Raw genomic sequence first — 21,004 nt, forward strand, 5'->3', positions numbered from 1 at the left:
CTGAGCACTGGGTTTTGTTTTTTGAGGTGTTTTGTTTGTTTGTTTGTTTGAAGATGGCGTTTTACTCTACCCGCCAGGCTGCAGTGCTGTTGTGTGGTCCTGGCTCACTGCAACCTCTGCCTCCCACATTCAAGATATTCTCGTGCCTCAGCCTCCCTAGTAGCTGGGATTACAGGTGCATGCCACTATGCCTGGCTAATTTTTTTGTATTTTTATTAGCGACGGGGTTTCACCATGTTGACTAGGCTGGTCTCAAACGCCTGGCCTCAAGGCATCCACCCACCTCGGCCTCACAAAGTGCTGGGATTACAAGCATGAGCCACCGCACCGGCCTGGGTTTTTAAAAAATAAAGGGACAGTAAAACCTCAGTGATTGGTACTATTATCTCTCAATGTCCCGAAAACTGTTGTCCCATTGCAGCAGACAGCAGGGTCTAGCCCAGGGGAGGACAGCATCCCTGAAAACCACGCAAATTCTACAAACATCTACCATATTATTTCATAAACACCGGAAGTATAAAAGAGTAAAAAGTTTCTCTCCAGTTCTCAACTCAATTCCCACTTAGAAGTTTTTGTCAACTTTGTGGTACATCTTTCCAGACCAATTCCTCTATCCCCAAAGGAAGTTTTTTACCCCTAGGTCAAGTAAATTGTACGTTGGGTTAATCAGCTTAATTAATTTAAAATTGTACCTATGGTTCCAGGGCAGGGGTCAACAAATGTTTCTGTAAAGGGCCTGATAGTAAATAGTTTTGGCTTTGTGGACCATAGTCTGTGGCAGCCAGGAACTCCACTGCTGTGGTGTGAAAGCAGTCACAGACACTATATCAACATATTGTCTGGGCTCCAATAAACCTTCACCAACAAAAAACAGGCCCTGGCAGGATTTGGTCTGCGGGCAGGTTTGCTGGCCCCCAATCGGGGCATGACCTCTTATATTTTGCTTAAAGTAGAAGAGAATTTCCCGTGCTTGTAAAGATTCAAAACCGAGCAGAGTTTGAATATCTGAAACAATTACAGAGCAACACAAAAACGGCAAACACCACTTACAATATTGAGGACAGGCATTTCAATAGCCCCTGAGGTTCGGAGCCCTGAACAGCGTTGGGGTGGGGCCTGTGAAGGAGATTTACCTTGATCTTTCCAGGAGACACATTTCCAGTCTTCTTAATTAAGGCCATTCACAAATGGCCTGGAAAACGTTTGTGGAGTGAAGCAATTTGGGAAACCTGTGAAATGGACCAGACAACCATTAGCCTCTACCCCCACCCCGCCTACTCTCCCAGCACCCCCAGCCCCCACCCCTAAGCGAACGCACTGGCAAGTGGAAGCACGCACAGGCATATTTCCAATGATTAATCTTACTGTTTCACTTTGAAACCTAAAAGAAACAAAACACTGGGCGCATTCCTATTTCCCATTGAAAGTAATCACAGCTTTCTATCCCTCGATGTTTACATAAAAGAGAGCTGTTTATTTAGAATCCTTGCTGATAAGGACACCGCACGCTCGTAACTTATTATATATTCTCTTTCCATTTTGTATTTTTTTTAAGGGGGGAGGGAGAATTATGTATATTTTATGATAACCCAAAGTGACTTATACATAAAAAATACAGACTTTAAAGATAAAAAGGATTAGTCGCAGGTAATGCATTTTCCATGAGTGGCTATAGGGCTCTAGGTTGCAAGCGGTCCCGGCTGCATACAAATGAATTGATAAAAGTCTGGCGCTCTGGATGGGTAGCAAGGCTCATGCTTTGCTGGAGATGATTCTTAAAGTTACAATAAATCAGACAGACAGTGTCGGCCTTTGAGGATAAACCTGTGATGGCTTGTTGTGCCTCTCTGAATCGCCTCAGAGGCCCAGGGACTAAAAGTGCCTAGATGTCACATTAAATCTACCGGGAGGATGGAGCACTTCAAAGAGGAACGCAATCAGATCTGATGGAAAATACATTTTCTGAAAGCTACTGACAAAAAAGTAATCTTTGATGTGGATGTTGAATAACAATTGATATTGTCTTTCCTGACATTTTTCATTATTGCCGTCTTATACAGCCTACTTCATGTATTAAAGCAATATTAACTGTTTGACAGGGACAAATCCTCCAACTATCACATAAGCAATTGTTTCTGAATTGTCCTAGCCCACTGCCTGTAAAACCTGTCCCAATAACTGCGTTTAAATATGACGGTAGACTCTTCTCCCTGACTAGCTAGACAGTGTCTGAGCTCCGGCATAGTTCAGTGGAGTCTGGGGAATATTAAAAATGGTTAGCTGGTTACGAGGTGTCATTTGATTATAAGGAAAGAACAGGAGTGTTTTTTGAAGGTGAGTTTTAATGAGAGAGGTCTATAAAAGTTAGTCCTTATTATTCCCCCATCTTCGATACACATTTATGTCAAGTATATGTGTGCGAATCTCAGGCCTGCTGCAATTCTTGTAGCTCAAAGGGAGAAATAAAGGAATGTACAGAAGATCTTTGTTATTTATGCAATGAAATAAAGCAATCTCTGGCTGTGCAAGCACCTATAAAATATGCTGGAATTAAATCCCCCCAATATGCTTCTGGGAGAAAAAAAAATGCAAGCAGATCTGGAAGGCACATGTCACTTTCAAAACCCAGGATACCTCCTGAGGTTTGATGTCTTAACCTTCAGCTGCGAATGTGTGTGGTTTCATTGTAGGTATTTGTAAAGCTTAAAATCTCTAATTTGCTGATGACCTTGAGCTTCTTGAGAAATGGGGGGGCCGTTCTATCAATGAAGAGCTGGGAGTTTTTGTTTCTATGAAACGGGGCTAATTGTACCCCAGGGTAAAAGATAGAAAATGAATACCCCACAATTCAAAATCGCAAAACCATGACAACCCTGTGTTGTCAATGCTCAAAAGTTATCATTTGCACCTAAGAAGCCTAGGGGATGAGATATATATTCTTCACTCACCTGATTATTACATCCCCATATTCCCTGGAGCTTCCAGCTTTCCCATGCCTTGCCAATACTGTAGCGCGCCTTTTTTTTTATGGTGTGGAAGTTTTACACAAAGTGTACTTCTCTACTGGGATTGGGGTGGGTGCGGCCTCCTTTGGAATAAGGCAGGTGATGGTGAGCAAAAAGAAGAAAAAGAATCATCCCCCAAAAAATGAAAAATTACAAGACACAACTTTGCCACTTAGGAATCTTTTGTGATGTTGGACAAGGTCTTGGGCACTCTCCGGTCTACATGAGGAGTCAGTAAGCTTTTTCTTAAGAAGCCAGATAGTAAATAGTGGAGGCTTTGTGGGTCACGCTATCTCTGTTACAAATGCTCATTGCTGCCATTGTGGCACAAAGCAGCCATAGACAATACATAAATGAATGACGTGGCTGTGTTCAAATGAAACTTGAACTTAAAAAAGTAGTTGGTGAGCCAGATCTGGTCCACAGACCATAGTTCGCCAGCCTCTGCTGTGGATCCCTTCTCTATAAAATTGGTGTACTAAGATGAGATGAGATTTAGCACTCTTTACTACTGAACACATTAAACTCGCTAACAAACGGGACAGTGCTTTTACTTGAGAAAGCAAAAGACACCAGGGATGGAGGTTCATGCCTATAATCCAGCATTTTGGGAGGCCGAGGTGGGAAAAGCACTTGAGCTCAGGAGTTTGAGACTAGCCTGGGCAACATGGTGAGACCCTGTGATATGGTTTGGCTGTGTCCCCTCCCAAATCTCATCTTGAATGGTAGAACTCATGATCCCCACACGTGGCAGGAGGGACCCGGTGGGAGGTAATTGAATCATGGGGGCAGTTTCCCCCATGCTATTCTTGTGATAGTAAGTTCTCACGAGATCTGATGGTTTTATAAGGGGCTATCCCCTTTGCTCAGCTCTCATTCTTCTCCTTCCTGCCGCCCTGCGAAGAAGGATATGTTTGCTTCCCCTTCCACCATAATTGTAAATTTGCTGAGGCCTCCTCAGCCATGTGAACCGTGAGTCAATTAAACCCCTTTCCTTTATAATTACCCTGTGTTGGGTATGTTCTTACAGCAGTGTGAGAACGGAGTAATACACCCTGTCTCTACAAATAATTTTAAAAGATAGCCAGGCATGGTGGTACATGCCTGTGGTCCCAGCTACTCCAAAGGCTGAGGTGGGAGGATCTCTTGAGACCAGGAGAAGTCATAGTTACAGTGAGCTATGATCATGCCACTGCACTCCAGCCTGGGCAACAGTGTGAGAACCTGTCTCAAAAAAAAAAAAAACAAGACAGAAAGCCAAAGACAATAGAAAAAAAATTCACAAGACAATGATAATTACCCTCGAGGTGATGTTTGATGAGTATATTTATCTTCTCTCAATAAAATGAAAAAGCTACACCATTGCAGTGGCAACAGTTTATCAATCCACTCAGCCAATGTTTTATGATTATATGTTTTAAGATTTAGCACAGCTATCTCCTCTTGAAGTTCTTTACGAACTCAGGAAATACATTACATACTTTCTCACAAAGTTGAAAGGGTGGGAAAGTGGTAAGGTGTATCAAGATTGCTTAAGAAGAAAAATTTCTAGGTAGAAACAGAAAGTTGCCCTCGGGCAGGCCTTTTTCTTTCTTACTAAGAGACAGGGCTCTGTGGCACAGGCGATAGTGCAGTCATGTGATCATGGCTCACTGCCACCTCAAAGTCCTGGACTAAAGCAATCCTCCCACCTCAGCCTCCCAAGTAGCTGGGACTATAGGTGCCAGCCACTACACCTGGCTAACTTTTTAAAATATTTTGTAGAGACAGGGTCTCACTGTGTTACCCAAGCTGGTCTCAAACTCCTGGGTTCAAGCGATCCTCCTACCTTGGCCTCCCAAAGTGCTTGGATTATAGATGTGAGTCACAACACCCCCCAGGCAGGTCATTTTTGAATGCTTGAGCAGCCCTTCCCAATAATATAAATGCAAGATGAGTAAGTGTGAAGTATGTATTATTTATTAGGGTACAGCAAGAACTTGGGGCTGGATCTTCCTTTTGGATAGCAGGGATATACCATTACATAAGGAACATATCAGGCAGGATCAGTAAGGCTGTGCTGCAATAACAAGTAACCTACATCCCTCCATGGCCTAAAAACCAACAAAGAGGTAGGAAGGTCATAAGCTCAAGAGATCCAGACCATCCTGGTCAACATAGTGAAATCCCGTCTCTACTAAAAATACAAAAATTAGCTGAGTGTAGTGGTGCAAGCCTGTAGTCCCAGCTACCCAGGAGGCTGAGGCAGGAGAATCGCTTGAACCCAGGAGGCAGAGATGGCAGTGAGCCTAGATCACGCCACTGTACTCCAGCCTGGCGACAGAGCAAGACTCCATCTCAAAAAGATAAAAATAAAATAAAAAATAATTTAAAAAGAAAAAAACACCACACAACAAAGGTTATTTTTTGCTTCCATGCTACTTTTACATCTGGGGTCTGCAAGATGGCTCCGTCCATTGTAGGCATTTCTGTACCCCCACTAACAGCAGCACAATCTTGACACAGGCTTCCATAATCCAAAAGGCAGAGGAAAAGCAATCACGGAAAACTTTGCATAGACTCCTAAAAGTGGCACACATTGCACTTCCACCCACATTTCATTACCAAAGCAAGTCACAAGGCCAAGCCTCTTCTAGCCCCTGAAAGTCATCTCTTGTGGCCTTTCACGCCACCTGCCAGTCACCTGCAGCTGACCTCAGCTCACTTAATAGATTCTAATCAGACTGAAGTAATAGCTCAGTCCAAAGACTGGAGTATACCTTTGTTTCCAGCAACTCTCCTTTCCTCTTTCTGATATATCTGCCCTGCCTAGGTGACCTTCACAGCCAGCCACATGGCACGCTGCCCCTAGAGCACGTGGCTTACACTGAAGAGCCTCAAAGGTTTGCACACAGGCTGTGTACTACAAGCTGTGTAGCCTTGGGCAAATCCCTTAATCTTTCTGTGCCTTGGTTTTCACATCTGTAAAGAGGAGGCTTAAATTAGTTAAACCTAAATTATCGCTACTAATGCACAGTCATTGCTGTAGTATCGGCCATTGCCATCACCTGCATCTAAACACTCTTCCACATTAGCATTTTTCATGCCACCCCCTGTAGCCTTCCTGAGACAATGATGATAATGAACTATTTATTGAGCAACTATTATGTACTTGTAGATTAACACATTTAATCTCTCATTCATATATATGTGTATATATATATATGAATTTAATCTCCACCAGAGCTCTAGAAAGTAGACACATGGCTGGGCACAGTGGTTCACGCTTGTAATGCTAGCACTTTGGGAGGCCAAGATGGGTGGATCACGAGGTCAGGAGTTCAAGACCAGCCTGGCCAAGATGGTGAAACCTTGTCTCTACTAAAACTACAAAAAATTAGCCGGGCGCGGTGGCAGGTGCCTGTAATCCCAGTTACTCGGGAGGCTGAGGCAGGAGAATCACTTGAACTCGGGTGGTAGAGGTTGCAGTGAGCCGAGATCGTGCCCCTGCCCTTCAGCCTGGGTGACAGAGTGAGACTCTGTCTCAAAAAAAAAAAAAGAAAGAAAGAAAGAAAGTGGACACACATGTGCCCATCTTACAGATGAGGAAATGGGTTAAGAAACTTGCCCAGATGCATAGCTAGAAAACTGATTCAGGACTCTGAAGAGCTTGTGTTCTCTCACTAGACTGTGCTGCTTCTCCCTTTCCCTGACTGAGCCAAACAGAGCAAGAGGAGAGGTGGTGGTGAGAGAGAAGAGACCTCTTTAACTGATGAATCCTTCTACAAAAATAAAGACGGGGGAAGGGGAGGCAGGAGAGAGGAGGAGACTGCATTTCCAGCTCTTTGAAAGGTGACTGTTTCTTCTCTCTTTATTCCCTGAGGATTGGTAGCTTTGCTGTTTCACACCAGGAGAGGACAAACACATCCCCTGTGAACGTCTGTCTAAAGCTCACCTCAGTCCTCTCCACACTGCAGCCTCCGCAGCACGTTCTGAGAGACCCTCAGAGAACCTTCTTCCCCTCGCCAGCTTTCCTCCCCACTGGAGACACACACTCATCTGGATTTAACATCCATCCCAGAGAGCTTCAAAACAAAGCAACCCGACCAACTGAAACCTCTTTGAAAGGTCCCAGAGGATGTGTATGCTGCAGGCTCGGCCGAGACCCCAGCAGCCCGGAGCAAGGGCCTGTAGTCCAGGCCTGAATTCTAGTCCTGACTGTCACTGGCTCACTGGGGCAAAACTGCAACTCCTTCCAACTCTAAATGGCAAGTTCCAGATCTAACCTCTTCCTTGATTAGATGTTCCAAACCTACCTTGTTAAGCTCTGGAAAATCCCAGTAAAATGGAGCACAGCATTGTTACTGTGAAATAGTGCTCTTGCCTTCACTTTTTTCCTTTGAGTCAAATCGACTAACGTTAATGGAGGAGAGAAATGATTTGTTGGTCTCAAATATCCAAATAATTGGGTAAATGTCATTGAGACGCAGAAAAGACAACAGCCAAGTTTTGACGGATTCACTGCATATAATACAAAGCAAAGCTCCTGTCCCGAAAGTAGCATAAGAAGAAAAGCAAGGCAAAGAAAGAGAAGATTCTGTGCCAAAATGAAATGAGAAGGTGGTGTACATGACAAGGCGTGAAAGCCATCCAGCATACACCAACAGTCACCTAATGCCTGGCCATGATAGGGCAGCTATGGTGCTATCCATGTCCTCAGACTTTAATTACCACTCTCCTTAAGTTCCGAAGTTAAGCACATTCTCTCTCAGACAGGGGAAGACCTCTGTCGGGCACCTACTCCATATCAGGCCCTATGGCAGGTGCTTACATACTTTATGTCACAGATTCCTCACTCCCATCCTGTAAAGAAAAGTACCCCTGTCCTTAGTTTTCAGACTGAGAATCTCAAGTTTGTAGAGGTCACCATGACTGTGAAGCCACTCAGCCAAGCAGAGGCAGATTTGAAGTTCAGGTCTCCAATGCCAAACACAGATATATCAGACCCTGGCTCCAACCACGCTGTCTTGTAAAAGGGTTGATGTTACACGCAACAAACAATTAGAAAACAATATAGGGTATAGTGGACATCAGTTATTTTTGCTGCTCAAAATCCATTTACCACTCTTTTGATTAAATAGAAGCCAGTGCCCAGTGGGCATATTCTGGTGCTGACGTCTCTACTTTCCAGGCTCAAGGGGTAGAAAATTGTGATCCCACCTGGCCACTGGCACCCTGATCTCCACCAACCACAGGGCCAGCTTCAGGAACAGCTGGATCCACCTGCTCCAATGAAACAGGTCTGGTCTATGTGGCCTTGGCTCCCATGTCAGGCAGCTGTTCCCACAAAGTAGCAAAGATCGTCACCAACAGTTGTAAGCACATAACCTACCAGTTTAGCAACCCCAACAGATTTCTTTTGAAATACTTCTTTCCCCAAAACTCCAATAAAAGTCCTGAGCTGACTATGAATTGACCACTTTTAGTCACGTCCCTTTCTCAGAACCAACAGCGTTGCCAGATAAAATACAGGATGCCTCACTAAATTTGAACTTCAGATAAACAAGACATTGCTTTTAGCATAAGTATGTTCCATGCAAAAGACATATTAATAATAGTAATAATAAACATAACAATAGTAAAAAAAAAAAAAAAATCCTGGTTGCTTATCTGAAATTTCACTGAGTGTTTTGGTTTTTGCTGTTGATGTTTTGCTAATTCTGGCAACTCTAAGAGTCAATCAACACAGCCAAGCGAGGTGGAAGAGCGTACCTTTAGGCCACAGCTGGGAGACACACCCACCCCACAGCAGCAAAGTAGGGTCACCTCATCTAAGCCACATGGGCTGATACGGGGAGAAGGGTAGGTCCCCAAAAGAAAACCAGGTACTCCTCCAAGGAGGGGGGCATCGATGTTTAGAAGCCAAGACAACAGATGTGCACTAGAATTGAAGTGGGTGCCTCTAAGGAAAAGGAGCATATGTTTTTGGCAGAGGTGAGGGGCCTGTGGACCAGCTGAGTGGGGAAAAGAGACAGCCCAAGCCCACTCCTCCTCAACCTTCCAAGTTTGTGTTTTCACCCACACACATTTGCCAGATTGCTTGAAAACGGCAACAGCTGTGGAAACTGACAGTTTACAGTTGCGATAAATCGCATTAGTAAAGTATTTCGATTAAAGTGATATCTAACTAAAAAACAAGAAGGCGTCTCTGAACAAATAAATTAGTCCTTCAGTTTGTGGAGCCTTTGTGTGGAAGATCTCAGCACTTACCTACTCTCCTATTGTCCTGCTTTTCTCCAGGAGAGGGCCTGCCACCGGGTGTGGCGATGCTTCATTGTTTCCAACCAGGAAGGGGCGAAGACTAAGGATGCACGCAAAAACACAAAATCTGTAACTAGGCATTTATTTCATTCCCTTTGGGTATTTCTTAAGCACTGAAATCCAAACTTAGTCTCAGATTTGCTGTAATTTCCCTCATTGTGTTTCAGGAGAGAAGGCATTCAAGAGCCTCCCTGTGGGGTCCGCCTGTCCGGCCCCATCAGCGGGGTGGCCAGGCCCCACAGGGCTGTGTTGCTTTCCCAAGCCAATTCATCTACATCTGTAACATTTTAAAAGGAACTCAGGGGCATGTCTTCCCCAGCAGATGCTTTTTCCTCAGTTTAGGGTTTAGAAAGTCATTCTCCTGCACAAAATGAATGGCCCAGAGACTCACTGAGCCCCTCGTTCTCCCAGGGTCAGGGCCCTACAATGGGCTCCGGGCCTTCACCTCCCTCCCCTCCCCACTCCTCCTCCCCTCCCCACCCCTCCTCCCCACGAAATCACATCCCCCTCTCCAAATTCTCCACTTGAGCTTAATTTTCAGCAGATCCATTACCCTGCCAGTTAGTAATTCAGGACTAATTAGGTGATTGCTTTCATTTATGGTAGCAATTGGGAAGGGGGATGAAATGGCATTGCCCCTATTCTTGTTGGAAAAATAAATTACGCCCATTGTTACTGGAGATCCTATTTTTCCCCCAATCAAGCAAATTAGCAGCTTGGTTCATTTTCCCAGCATTCACTCCTCAGCAGACGGCAGCGCCCTGGAATGTGGCTTAGAGCTGTGTGGTCAGTGCAATTGTTTGGAGCTGTTTGTGCCAACAATGATAGGAGCCGGCTGTCTCCCAAAGGACGAGTGGCACTTGTCTTCCTTTGCCCAAGGAGTTGTTGCGACCGGCCGCCAGGCCGGGCTTCTCAGGAAGACGTACACCGCCATCTAGTGGCCACTGGGGATAACTGCAAAGCGTTCGTTCCCTGCGTTTGCTTCTGGTCAGTGAGGACAAGCAATTATGATTCCAGCAAGTTACTAAAAATAGGGTGAATTCTTTCAATCTCCAGGAGTGAGGAAATGTTTGCCTCAATAGCTGTAATGAAAGTACAATTCAAGGCTTGCATAACGTCTCTTTTCTGGGTAGCTCTCCTCGGTACTGATTTTCTGGTCCAAAACAGGACTGTTGGCATGGTATGAGCAAGTGAGGTGGGGCAGTTCTCCCGCGCTCATGTCTAAACAGAGGACTAAGAGTGTCAGCACCTCCAGGCAAGTGGCTTCTTTATCTCAGCAGCCTCTCCATTATCACCCGTGTCTCACCATAGCCAGCCTATTTCCGAAGTGTGCGAAATAGAGACATTCAAAAGCTGGCTTGCCCACACCCAGGGGCACAGCCACTTCCTAGTGGAAGTCAGAGCCCAACCAAATCCGAATACTTCTTTCCACTCTGGGTGCTAAGGGGGTGCTCATTCTCCACCCCTTGACAACACATACTTTCATGTCTTTTTTCTTTCCACTCATTCTACTTACAGAAACAACACATTTGTCTCTCCCTGGTTTACAACGAGAACCATGATTTGCCTGGGGTTTGTGAACAGGAAGGAGAGCAGTGGGGGAACAAATACATCACAGTATGGGTGGGTTTCAGTCAATAGTTCTCTACCACGGGCGATTTTGCTCCCCCACCACCTCCCAGGTGCGACCACCTAAAATGTCCCACCCCTTGGGCCATTTTAGGTTGTCACAACTTGGGAGGTCACTAAATGCTGTCCAATACCCAGGAAAGTCCCCCATCACAAAGAATTACTCAGCCCAAAATGTCAGTCGTGCTGAGGTTGAGGAAGCCTGGTTTAGGGTAACAAAGACTGCCCTCCAGTAATGGGGTTAGGGTAACACTGATTGTCCTCAAATGAGCCACACTGCAGAGACGAGATAATTCACCCTCTCCCAAGTCAGTATTTACCACCTTTTTTCTTGTAGACTCTTCCATTTTAAACATAATTTAGCTGTCTTTTTTAATTTTTTTTTTTTTCTTTGTGCCACTGGGAAGAGAAAGGATTGAAAGGGGGGAGGGGAAGGCGACAGAAAAGGAGGATTAGAAGCATGACCTGTTTCTCCTGGAAGAGCTCGGCGCATTCCTCTCTCAGATGTGCTTTGTGACCGAGCAGGGTACAATTAAAAGCACAATAATTTGCTTGTTATTCAAGTCAGGCATTAGTCCGGGTAATGGCGTGCTTGGTGGAGAGATGGATTTCCTTGTTAGGAGCTAAGCACAGGATTAGCTGAATTCTCCATGGAGAAATCTTGATTTGTTCAAGGTCTTTCATGTTTTCTACAGAGAAGGGATTATGTCTTCTTAAAGAGGGGCCTTGCTTAAAAAGCTACAAAGTATAAGAAAAGGATTTAGGGCAGAGGGGCCTGTGGTTAAGTAGCTGAGGGGTATAGGGAATTTTAGAGCAAAGGATTATTTAAAGCCATAAAGTTCAAAAAATAATTGGTTTAGCACTATTGGGTCAGTGCCGGCAAGCGCGCGGTAAAGGCAGTTAAGCATGAGCTAATATTCATTTTACTTTGAGTAATTATTGCATGGATCCAGGAGAGAGATGCGAAAGGAAACATGCCCCCTCCTTGGCAATCAGAGAGGGCCTTGTTTTTAGTTTGCCTTACAGGCACACTTATATGTTGGGATGCCCAGAATCCACGCATCAAAAGGCCCTTATTACATAAAACACAGGAAAATTGTTCTCTCAGAACAGAACAGCACATGCCGTGCTATCCCAGTGACCAAGAAGAAACCACTATTAGTGTTAACTCTATCGATTTCATCAGCCAGAGAAGACATGAAGTAAAACAATCCTGACTGCACCCAATGCCCCTGCCTAAGTCTAGGTGAGCAGTTCTCAACCAGGGGCAACCCTGTTCCCCAGGGGACACTTGGCAATGGCTGGAGACATTTTTAGTTGTCACTACTGGGAAGGTGCTGCTGGCCTCGAGGGTGCAGAGGCCAGGGATGCTGGGATAACATCCTACAATGCACAGAACAGCCCTCACCACAAAGAATTGTCTAACCCAAAATGTCAACACTCCTGAAATTGAGAAATCCTGGTCTAGACAGAGGCGATGTTTTACTTTTGGTTAGGTAAAGGATTTCAGAATTCTCCCTTCCCCACTTCCGTAACTGATGATTATCACATGACCATAATTATCGTTGACTACCACACTTTTCTTCCCCTTTTCAACACTGGGCCTTGTTACAATTCTGGAAATAAAGTGCTGTCGAGGGAAACTTGCCCTCGGTAAGCCAGGGCCATCCAAGACTTGTGGTTGTGCCTCCCTACTCCTTCCACAATGGACACACACCCAAGAAGAGTGCTGCCTTCTCTGCAATTTCCCCAGATTCTGAATTTTGAAGACTTTTCTTCCCTTTTCTAAGATTACTGTTCCTCCCTGCATGACGAATGTTCAGTTAAATCATTTGTCCCGCAGCTTTAAAGGAGTTAAGAGCCCACAGCTTCGAGATATCCATTTTCTCCCTGGTGACTGATGGTTCTCCTCCCGAGGGCGGTGAACGCCAGGGACAGGAGCTTCCACAAATCTAGTTAAAGCCAAAGGGCTGTGAATCAGGACCATTCCAAGGCATAGCCATCAACTCTCCGGGAGATCCTCAAGGATGTACTTAACCTCCATCTACAGGAGGAGATGGGGAACACGGAGGGTTTCAGAAGGGGAGTTAGAGGGCACCTGGAGAATTAAAGGTGGACACACTAAAACTAAGCCCCGCCCCTGTTGCCTTGCACAGATCAACACAGAACAGCCCCAGGTCCCTCCAGCCAGCCCTTCTCTGCAGCCTCTCTAAGCTCATCTCTCTGCCTTGCCCTCACTCCCATTCGGTACATTCTCAGTGCAGTCGTCACCGTGATCCTGAAAATCTCAAGTCTGATCATGTCACTTCCAAACACTCAAAACCGCCCCCTAAACGCTCCCATCTTGCTCCAAGTAAAAGCAAAATCCCTTCTTTTCACTCTCTCTCCCTTCCTTCCTCCATCCTCCTCCCCTCCCTCCCTCTCCTCCCCACAACACACTCCTGCTTCTCCTGCCCTCATCTTCCATTCTTCACCTACCTCAGTCTTCTCACTTATTCTGCCCTTGCCTAGAATATTCTTCCTCTCCATATCTTCTGGGGCTGTTCCCTCAAATCTGCCCAGATGTCCCCTTCTCGTCGGAGGCACTCCACTTCCTCTTTCGTGCTTTATTTCTCCACCACCCTTCTCATCTTGTAATATGCTGAGAGCTTTAGTTATTTCTGAGACCTTACCCCACCCCACCCCTCACTCCCAGATTGCAAGGGCAGGATCTTTGTAGACTTTGTTTTCACTAGTATAGCTAGGACTAAGTATAGTGCCTGACCCCAGGGAGGCACTGAAATATTTGCTGAATAACTGAGCAAATGGACCAGGCTACTTTGTTTCAGAAGCTCTATCATGAAAGTTTCCATCTGCCTCAGCTCTGCCAGTGGACTGGGGAACAGCAAGCTAACAATGAATCCGCTCTCAAGTGTGAATGACAACAACGCTCACTATGCCTCCTGGAGGCATTTGTGTTGCTTGTTTTTTAATTGTAGCAAAATGTACAAAACATAAAATGTACATCTTAACCATTTTTAAAGTACAGCCCAGCAGTGCTAGTTCATTCACATTGTTGTGCAACCCATCTTCAGAACTTTTTCATCTTGCAAAACTGAACTGCTGTATCTACTGACCAATAACTCTGTATTCCCCACTCCACATCCCCTGTCAACCACCTTTCTACTTTCCGAAAATTCTGCAGAAGTGCAGCTGAAGTCACATGGAAGACTTTAAGGAATGTTCTCGGCCACCTTTGTTTTCTCCCTCTTTCTTCATATAGCCTTCCCTTCCCCCACCCCCTTCCTCCAGTGACATGTCTGGGGTAGGATAAAGTAAGGAAGCCACTTCCCCTTCAGTTCCTATGGTAACACAAATGACGATTCCAGCATCAAGTACCCTCCAAATACTCGGAGAAACAGTTTACCTAATTTGGAGAAAGCAGCATTATTAAATTCCTAACTGGAGAAAAATTCCATTCGAGCCTTGCTAGGATTCAGGTTCAAATTTGCATAATCACAAAGCCCATGTTCATGGACACTCTAGCCTCTATTGCTTTTTTATGATATAGAAATTATGGGAAAAGAAAGTCATCTCAGTTAGAAAATCATGATACCTTTGGCGTCTCGATGTTATTTATAAGATGAAAATGGACAGGCACAGTGCATTTCCAACATTAGTCCTGAAAAAATTTTCGATGCTACTTTACGTGAAAATAACACATAGAACATATGAAAGCAGTGCAGCTGTGATTGAAATGAGGGCAAGAGGCCCCCAACCCTGCCTGCTTGGCAATTCCCTCTTATACCTTGACTTCTGGCCCTGCAAAGAGGTCCCCCAAGGGCCATCCCTAGACCTTGCAAGATTCAGCCCAGGATTGATCTGGATGACCCTGGGCTCCCTTCTAGCTCAGTACGTTTTTGTTTGCACAACTGTCTTTTCTAGACTCTAATTTCTTAAGAGTTCTTGACAATAGAGCCAATCACAGATCTCCATTTCACCATAGGGCTAGCATTGCCAAGAGAACACCAACATTTGTTTCATGCCTGTCCTAAGAGATTAACTGATTAAATTAGCATGATTTACAGGGTAATATACCACACTGGATGTCAGGAACTCCAACATTCTGCCATTAAACATTTGAATGACCTTCGGCAAGGAGATTTCACCTCTCCAGACCTTTAATTTCTCCTCCTCAAATAAGAGAAGTGGACTACATCAACATTTCCTAAAGCATGGTGTTTGTATCACTAGGGAAATTACACAAAAGGTAGAACAAAGATAAATGCTTTAATATTAAATATTTTTCTACCAAACATAAAAATAAATACGTAAGTAGCCCACCATCAGCCCCATGATTTTTTGGATATTATTGCTACCACAGGGCTAAAGTGGGTGGTACCATGATGATCACATCACACACAAGCAAGGCAAGACCTCGGTGCTTGCACATGCTGTGAAGGTTTCAAACCTGTAGAAATTGTCCCTTTTTCCCAAGCTGTCCAGAAGAATCAATGACACAGATGAAATGGATTGTCAGGGTGGATTTTCATATACTGAACTTTCATGTGCATTGCTGGAAAGACCTTAACAATGCATCAAAGCATCACTTCTGATGAACTGTGAATGGACCCGACATGGTGGCTCACACCTGTAGTCCCAGCACTTTGAGAGGCCGAGGCAGGTGGATCACGAGGTCAGGAGTTCAAGACCAGCCTGGCCAAGATAGTGAAACCTAGTCTCTACTAAAAATACAAAAAAGTAGCCAGGTGTGGTGGCAGGTGCCTGTAATCCCAGCTGCTCAGAAGGCCGAGGCAGGGAATTGCTTGAACCCAGGAGGCAGAGGTTGCAGTGAGCCAAGATGATGCCACTGTACTCCAGCCTGGGCAACAGAGCAAGACTCCATCTCAAAAAAAAAAAAAATTTTTAAATGGTTAATGTGACAAATGACTGCAGTTTGGGAATCCCAACACTTGATTTTAAGGTTTCTCCCACCCCTAACAGTCTATGACATGTAACATGCTTCTAGGAAGACCACTGTGTTCCATTCCTCCTGCATATCAGTCTTATATATAACCTGTGTTCGTCTCATTAAGGACAAATTTCGTAGTTCCAGAGGGGAAATTTGGAGCAGGCTCTTTGTGTGTAAATGAATGGACCTTTACACAAAGATCACAGAGTTATGTACAGGATTAAACATACACACACAAACATGCACACGCACGCACACACAAGTCAAGTCACATTGTTTTGTCAGGTTAGGCCCCAAAGTTATTTACAGCATGATGCTAGACTTAGGGTGAGATTCTCACCTACTTAAGACTCTAGGCAAGAGTGGCTTTGGTCACTACCTGTCTGTAAAGATTGTGCAAACCAGTGACTCTACTCTGCAGTGGCAATACCAAAAGAAAACTAGGACTTATAGGTGGTGGGCGGGAGATTCATACCAATGCATAAGCAATTTTTCTCGCCATTTATGAGATATCTCATCAAATAGGAGGAATCTAGGCACAAAGTGACACAAACCAAAGATTTAAGCAACTCCAGTTTGGTTTATGTAGCAACTAAATTATAACATTCTTGGAGCTATTAGCTACCTACTCTATGTTCAGTACTACCCTCAACCCAACTCAGTCTATGTAAGTTGCACTACACCTGCCCTGTTTGCAGTTTTGTTCACTCATTCATTCACCTATATTATTGTGTCTATTCCACATGTGTCAAGCACTGGGATTATCACTAAAAGCAGCACAGTCTGTGTCTAACTAGGAAGATACATGAAACACTTAAATCCAAACACTGATTAAGTGTAAATACCAGTAGTAAAGACAAAAAAAAGAAGAGCATCTTAGAGGTGACCAGAAGGATGAGAGGGGGCTTCATGGGTGAAGTGAGCCCTAGGATGCATCTGAAGAACAGGTGGGATTTGGACAGTCTGCAAGGAAATGAGAACATTCCAGCTGGGCCTATTATATTTATGGGACAGGGCAGACAGTGGAGCATGGAGTTTGGACCAAGAAGTAGATAGAGAATGTTTTAAAGGAGGCTTGGGTTGGAGAATTACAGAGATCTTGAATGTATGGCTCTGGCATTTAAGCTTTATACTGAGGCACTAATATACTACAGAAGGATTTATTTCATTGCAAAGTAAGATGTGATGCCTTAAGAAAATAATTGAAAGAATAAATTGGAGACCAGGATACTAGTTAAGGGACTACGGGGAGGACCCAATGTATGATGGTGTCTTAATCTACTGAGCCGCCACAATAGAATACTGGAAACTGGATAGTTTAAACAATAGAAATGTATTTTCTCATAGCCTGGATGCTCAAAGTCCAAGATAAATGTCCCAGCAGGGTTGGTTTCTTCTGAGTCCTCTCTTTTTGGCCAAGAAACTGTCACCTTTTTGCTATGTTCTCAAATGGCATTGTGAAAGAGGGAAATGTGATTGTGAAAGATCAGAGAGCTCACTGGTGTCTCTTCCTCTTCTTATAAGCACCTCAGTTTTATAGAATGAGGGTCCCACCTTTATGACCTCATTTAACATTTATTACCCCAAATATAGGCCCTATCTCCAAATACAGTGACATTGGGGGTTAGGGCTTCAACATATGAATTTGAGGTGAGGAGAGGGCACATTTCAGTGTGGAACAAATGGTAAAAGCTTGAACTAAGGTAATCATGATGGAAAAGCAAGACAAAAAACAAATGAGAATCACTCTGGAAAGCCAAATGCAAAATGTTTATGAAGGATAAAGAAGAATCAAAGAAAATGTTAATATTACCAACCCAAAGGCATGGAGAGATAGAGGTGTCTCCCAGAACAGAACCACCTCCTTGTGTGTCCGGAATTGGTTCTTTCTGCTGGGTTCTTGGTCTCACCGACTTCAAGCTCAAAGCCACAGACCCTTGTGGTTAAGTGTTACAGTTCTTAAAAATGGTGTGTCCAGAGTTTGTTCCCTCCAATGTTCAGATGTGTCCAGAGTTTCTTCCTTCCCGTGGGTTCATGGTCTCATTGACTTCAGGAGTGAAGTCACAGATCTTTGCAGCAAGTGTTACAGCTCTTAAAGGTGGTGCATCCGGAGTTGTTTCTTCACAACCGTTCAAGGTCTCACTGAGGTCAGGAATGAAGCTGCAGACCCTCGCGGTGAGTGTTACAGCTCATAAAAGTAGTGAGTGTTACAGCTCATAAAAGTAGTGCAGACCCAAAGAGTGAGCAGCAGCAAGATTCATTGTGAAGAGTGAAAAAACAAAAGCCCCACAGTGTGGAAACCCACGCACCAGGGTGGCCAGTGCTGCCTCGGGTGGCCAGCTTTTATTCCCTTATTTGGCGCCACCCACACCCTGCTGATTGGTCCATTTTACAGGGCACTGACTGGTCCATTTTACAGGACGCTGATTGGTCCATTTTACAGAGCACTGATTGGTCCATTTTACAGACTACTGATTGGTGCGTTTACAATCCTTTAGCTAGACACAGAGTGTTGATTGGTGCGTTTTTACAGAGTGCTGATTGGTGTATTTATAAACCTTTAGCTAGACACAGAGCACTGATTGGTGCGTTTTTACAGAGTGCTAATTGGTACGTTTACAAACCTTTAGCTAGATACAGAGTGCTGATTGGTGTATTTATAAACCTTTAGCTAGACACAGAGCACTGATTGGTGCGTTTTTACAGAGTGCTAAATGGTACGTTTACAAACCTTTAGCTAGATACAGAGTGCTGATTGGTGCGTTTACAATCCTTTAGCTAGACAGAAAAGTTCTCCAAGTCCCCACCCCACCCAGAAGCCCAGCTGGCTTCACCCCTCACTTGCAGGGCTTAATATGCCATTATCCTCTCTCCCCTCCCTCCTGCAGAGTGACCCATAGCATATTCCTATGCAACAACAGCCTGTTCTTTTTATTGTATGTCAATTGTTAGTACCAAGCATAAAGAGTTTTCAGGATTCTGCAAGGGACTATAACTAGAAGAATTGGGATGAAATTAAATGAGGTGACTTAGACTTCAGAAAAAAAAAAAAAAAAAAAGACAATAGTAAGCTCTGTTGAACAGGATAATATTCAGTTTTTCAAAAGAGCTGCAACAGGCTGGGCGCGGTGGCTCAAGCCTGTAATCCCAGCACTTTGGGAGGCCGAGACGGGCGGATCATGAGGTCAGGAGATCGAGACCATCCTGGCGAACACGGTGAAACCCCATCTCTACTAAAAAAATACAAAAAACTAGCCGGGCGAGGTGGCGGGTGCCTGTAGTCCCAGCTACTCGGGAGGCTGAGGCAGGAGAATGGCGTAAACCCAAGAGGCGGAGCTTGCAGTGAGCTGAGATCCGGCCCCTGCACTCCAGCCTGGGTGACAGAGCGAGACTCCGTTTCAAAAAAAAAAAAAAAAGCTGCAACATTCGTTCAGCAATGCAAAGCCAGTTTCAAAATTGCACAGAAGTGCATTCAGCAAACCACCATCAGAAGCACTGAAGCCCCTTTCTCTGTAATCTCATTACTGAGCTGCCTGAGATCTAGTGATATTAGCCAGATCATTGAAATGTCCCAACTACCTAGCCATTGTTGTAGCTCTTCGTCACTTAAACTAAAAGCTAATCCAATCAGAAATCTGAATGGTGTTCACAAGCTGGCTTCAATTACACTTTATAGGAGCAGACACTGAGATAAGGATTTGTATACTGCGTTAGTCAGATAAGGCTGCTAGAACAAAGTACCATTAGGCTGCTAGAACAAAGTACCATAAACTGGGTGGCTTATAAACAACAGAAATTTATTTCTCATAGTTCTGAAAGTCCCATATCAGTATGCCCACCTGTGCCTACATGATCAGGTTCTGGTGAGGGTCCTCTTCTAGGTTCCAGATTGCCATTTTAACATTGCATCCTTCCCTGGTAAAAAGGGGGAAGAGGGCTCCTTGGCCTCTTCTTATAAGGGCACTAATCCCATCACGATGGCTCCAATCTCATGATCTCTCAAAGGCCCCACTTCCAAACAACATCAAACGGACAACTGGCTTTCAACATAGGAATTTTGGGGGGGAAACAAACATTCATTCCATACTGTGTACATGTGGTTTATTAAATACATGCTTCTCCAGGAGGCTGGCAAGTGACTGGAGGAAGCAGGACAGAAAACGGGGAAGCCAAGCAAGGGTGCATGCCAGGCAGGTCACACACACAGGGAGCTTCATCCTGATCCTTGCTCTCTGGGGGACACTCAATTGTCACTTATGCCTCATAGTTAAAGCAAGGGAGCTGGGCTTCCTTCTTCCTTTCTCCACCTGTTTTAGGCCAGGGGCTGCACCAGAGTGATTTCTAGGCACTTTAGTCTCTCCTGGTGTTCAGGCAAATTCCAGCAGCCCAAGTACAGTTTTTCTAAAAGGAGCCCCAGGTACCTACCGCTGTCAGTAAAAGCCCAACAAAGCCAGTGGGAACACACACACAAAAGAAAGGTAAAAAAGAATTCAAAGGTACCTGGTAAGTACCTACATTATCTGTTCCACACACCTTAATTCCATTATTCTACTAACATGTACGCCAAAGAAAAAGTAATGGATGGATATGCACAAAGATTTAACTATAAATATATTAGTTGTAGAGCTCTTTTAAATGGATGTGTCAGCTAGCATACTTTTGGTGTCAAGCAACAAAAACATAACTCAAACTAGGTTCATTAGTAAAGGGAATCTGCTAGTTCACATACTTAAAACCTCAGAAGTAGTTCAAGTTTCCACCATAGTTATATATGGACTTACATCATATTCCACCAGTTACCCTAGCTCTGCCGTCTTCCATGTGCTGACTTTGTCCTTCGTTTCACTTTCATATGACTTAAAAAAAAATGGCTACAGCCATTATAGGAAGAGAGGGATTTTCTCTCCACCCAACCATAGAACACAAGTACTAAGCTTCATTACCACTGAATTAACATGGGTTCCTTTCTGAAAAAAAAAAAATCACTATGGGAGTGGACACAGAGTTACACTGATTAACTTACACCACACAGGGCTAATAGGGGGAAGGGGAATCCCACCCAAACCACATAGTTAATTAACTATGCACAGAGGAATGTAATACACAAAAATATGTTCGA

At 44.4% G+C, this 21,004-nt stretch overlaps 1 long non-coding RNA gene across 1 annotated transcript; it reads right to left on the bottom strand.

Moving 5' to 3' along the window:
- Positions 1 to 279: 279 nt before the first annotated feature.
- LOC103878434 lies at positions 280 to 15,639 on the bottom strand. The gene is made up of 3 exons (XR_638621.4): positions 13,413 to 15,639; positions 9,255 to 9,345; positions 280 to 1,229 (listed from the first exon to the last, which is right to left on the bottom strand). It is a non-coding gene; the product is annotated as an uncharacterized LOC103878434 (long non-coding RNA).
- Between the last annotated feature and the right edge of the window lie 5,365 nt (positions 15,640 to 21,004).

This window comes from Papio anubis, chromosome 13, assembly GCF_008728515.1.
Source record: "Papio anubis isolate 15944 chromosome 13, Panubis1.0, whole genome shotgun sequence".
Classification (NCBI taxonomy): Eukaryota; Metazoa; Chordata; class Mammalia; order Primates; family Cercopithecidae; genus Papio; species Papio anubis.